Source organism: Heterodontus francisci, unplaced genomic scaffold (genome assembly GCF_036365525.1).
Source record: "Heterodontus francisci isolate sHetFra1 unplaced genomic scaffold, sHetFra1.hap1 HAP1_SCAFFOLD_83, whole genome shotgun sequence".
In the NCBI taxonomy this organism is placed as follows: Eukaryota; Metazoa; Chordata; class Chondrichthyes; order Heterodontiformes; family Heterodontidae; genus Heterodontus; species Heterodontus francisci.
Genome location: NW_027141917.1, coordinates 7714701 through 7718866, shown reverse-complemented (window position 1 = coordinate 7718866; position 4166 = coordinate 7714701).

The following is a 4166-nucleotide window of genomic DNA, read 5'->3' as shown; positions in this document are numbered from 1 at the left end:
ATCACAGAATCAGGGGATGAGTAAACTGCCCCTTGTCTCTGTATCTCAGACTCAGGGGATGAGTAGACCGTCCCTTTCCTCTGTATCACAGACCCAGGGGAAGAGTAAACTGCCCCTTGTCTCTGTATCTCAGACTCAGGGGATGAGTAGACTGCCCCCTTTCTCTGTATCACAGACTCAGGGAATGAGTAGACCGCCCCGTCTCTTTATCACACACTCAGGGGATGAGTAGACCGTCCCCTTCCTCTGTATCACAGACTCAGGGGATGAGTAGACGGCCCCCTGTCTCTGTATCACAGACTCAGGGGATGAGTAGACCGTCCCCTTCCTCTGTATCACAGACTCAGGGGATGAGTAGACGGCCCCCTGTCTCTGTATCACAGACTCAGGGGATGAGTAGACTGTCCCCTTCCTCTGTATCACAGACCCAGGGGATGAGTAGACCGCCCCCTGTCTCTGTCTCTCAGACTCAGGGGATGAGTAGACTGCCCCCTTTCTCTGTATCACAGATTCAGGGGATGAGTAGACCGCCCCCTGTCTCTGTATCTCAGACTCAGGGAATGAGTTGACCCTCCCCTTCCTCTGTATCACGGACTCAGGGGATGAGTAGACCGCCCCTGTCTCTGTATCACAGGCTCAGGGGATGAGTAGACTGCCCCCTTTCTCTGTATCACAGATTCAGGGGATGAGTAGACCGCCCCCTGTCTCTGTATCTCAGACTCAGGGAATGAGTTGACCCTCCCCTTCCTCTGTATCACGGACCCAGGGGATGAGTTGACCGCCTCCTGCCTCTGTATCACAGACTCAGGGGATGAGTCGAACGACCCCTGTCTCTGCATCATCGACTCAGGGGAAGAGTAGACCGACCCCTGTCTCTGCATAATAGACTCAGGGGTTGAGTAGACCGCACACTGTCTCTATATCACAGATTCAGGGGATGAGTAGACCGCCCCCTGTCTCTGGATCACAGACACAGTGGTGAGTAGACCGCCCACTATCTCTGTATCACAGACTCAGGGGATGAGTAGACCGCCCCCTGTCTCTGTATCACAGACTCAAGTGATGAGCAGTCCGCCCCCTGTCTTTGTATCACGGACTCAGGGGATGAGTAGAGCGCCCCCTGTTCCTGTATCACAGACTCAGTGGATGAGTAGATAGCCCCCTGTCTCTGCATCACAGACTCAGTGGATAATTAGACCGCCCCCTGTCTCTGTTTCACAGACTCAGCGGATGAGTAGACCGCCCCCTGTCTCTGTATCACAGACTCAGGGGATGAGTAGACCCCCCCCTGTCTCTGTATCACAGACTCAGGGGATGAGTAGACCGCCCTCTTCCTCTGTATCACAGACCCAGGGGATGAGTAAACTGCCCCTTGTCTCTGTATCTCAGACTCAGGGGATGAGTAGACTGCCCCCTTTCTCTGTATCTCAGACTCAGGGGATGAGTAGACCCCCCCCAGTCTCTGTATCTCAGACTTAGGGGATGAGTAGACTGCCCCCTTCCTCTGTATCACAGACCCAGGGGATGAGGAGACCGACCCCTGTCTCTGTATCACAAACTCAGGGGATGAGGAGACCGACCCCTGTCTCTGTATCACAAACTCAGGGGATGAGCAGACTGCCCCCTGTCTCTGTATCACAGACTCAGCGGATGAGTAGACCGACCCCTGTCTCTGTATCACAAACTCAGGGGATGAGGAGACCGACCCCTGTCTCTGTATCACAGACTCAGGGGATGAGGAGACCGACCCCTGTCTCTGTATCACAAACTCAGGGGATGAGCAGACCGCCCCCTGTCTCTGTATCACAAACTCAGGGGATGAGCAGACCGCCCCCTGTCTCTGTATCACAAACTCAGGGGATGAGGAGACCGACCCCTGTCTCTGTATCACAAACTCAGGGGATGAGCAGACTGCCCCCTGTCTCTGTATCACAGACTCAGCGGATGAGTAGACCGACCCCTGTCTCTGTATCACAAACTCAGGGGATGAGGAGACCGACCCCTGTCTCTGTATCACAGACTCAGGGGATGAGGAGACCGACCCCTGTCTCTGTATCACAAACTCAGGGGATGAGCAGACCGCCCCCTGTCTCTGTATCACAGACTCAGGGAATGCGTCGAGCGCCCTCTGTCTCTGTATCACAGCCACAGTGGATGAGAAGACCGCCCCCTTTCTCTGTATCTCAGAGTCAGTGGATGACTAGACCGGCCCTTGTCTTTGTACACAGACTCAGTGGATGAGTAGACCGTCCCCTGTCTTTGCATCACAGACTCAGTGTGTGAGTAGACCGCCCCCTGTCTCTGTATCACAGACTCAGGAGATGAGTAGACCGCCCCCTGTCTCTGTATCACAGACTCAGGGGATGAGTAGACCGCCCCCTGTTTCTGTATCACAGACTCAGTGGATGAGTAGACCGCCCTCTGTCTCTGTATCACAGATTCAGTGGATGAGTAGACCGCCCCCTGTTCCTGCATCACAGACTCAGTGGATGAGTAGACCGCCCCCTGTCTCTGTATCACAGACTCAGTGGATAAGTAGACCGCCCCCTGTGTCTGTATCACAGACTCAGGAGATGAGTAGACCGCCCCCTGTCTCTGTATCAGACTCAGGGGATGAGTAGACCGCCCCCTGTCTCTGTATCACAGACTCAGGGGATGAGCAGACCGCCCTCTGTCTCTTTATCTCAGAGTCAGGGGATGAGTAGACCATCCCATGTCTCTGTTTCACAGACTCAGTGGATGAGAAGACCGCCCCCTTTCTCTGTATCTCAGACTCAGTGGATGAGTAGACCATCCCATGTCTCTGTTTCACAGACTCAGTGGATGAGTAGACCGCCCCCTGTCTCTGCATCACAGACTCAGGGGATGACTGGACCGCCCCCTTTCTCTGTATCTCAGAGTCAGGGGATGAGTAGACCATCCCATATCTCTGTTTCACAGACTCAGTGGAAGAGAAGACAGCCCCCTGTCTCTGTATCACAGAATCCGTGGCTGACTAGACCGGCCCCTGTCTTTGTATCACTGACTCAGTGGATGAGTAGACCGCCCCCTGTCTCTGCATCACAGACTCAGGGGATGAGTAGACCATCCCCTGTCTCTGTATCACAGACTCAGTGGATGAGTAGACTGCCCCCTGTCTATGTATCACAGACTCAGGGGATGAGTAGACCCCCCCCAGTCTCTGTATCTCAGACTTAGGGGATGAGTAGACTGCCCCCTTCCTCTGTATCACAGACCCAGGGGATGAGTAAACTGCCCCTTGTCTCTGTATCTCAGACTTAGGGGATGAGTAGACTGCCCCCTTTCTCTGTATCACAGACTCAGGGAATGAGTAGACCGCCCCCTGTCTCTTTATCACACACTCGGGGGATGAGTAGACCGCCCCCTGTCTCTGTATCACAGACTCAGGTGATGTGTAGACCGCACACATTCTCTGTATGACAGACTCAGGGGATGAGTAGACCGCCCCCTGTCTCTGTCTAACAAACTCGGGATGAGTAGACCGCCCCCTGTCTCTGGATCACAGACTCAGGGGATGAGTAGACCGCCCCCTGTCTATGTCTAACAAACTCGGGATGAGTAGACCGCCCCCTGTCTCTGTATGACAGACTCAGGAGATGAGTAGACCGACCCCTGTCTCTGTATCACAAACTCAGGGGATGAGGAGACCGACCCCTGTCTCTGTATCACAAACTCAGGGGATGAGGAGACCGACCCCTGTCTCTGTATCACAGACTCAGGAGATGAGTAGACCGACCCCTGTCTCTGTATCACAAACTCAGGGGATGAGGAGACCGACCCCTGTCTCTGTATCACAAACTCAGGGGATGAGCAGACCGCCCCCTGTCTCTGTATCACAGACTCAGGGAATGCGTCGAGCACCCTCTGTCTCTGTATCACAGCCACAGTGGATGAGAAGACCGCCCCCTTTCTCTGTATCTCAGAGTCAGTGGATGACTAGACCGGCCCTTGTCTTTGTATCACAGACTCAGTGGATGAGTAGACCGTCCCCTGTCTCTGTATCACAGACTCAGGAGATGAGTAGACTGCCCCCTGTCTCTGTATCACAGACTCAGGGGATGAGTAGACCGCCCCCTGTTTCTGTATCACAGACTCAGTGGATGAGTAGACCGCCCTCTGTCTCTGTATCACAGATTCAGTGGATG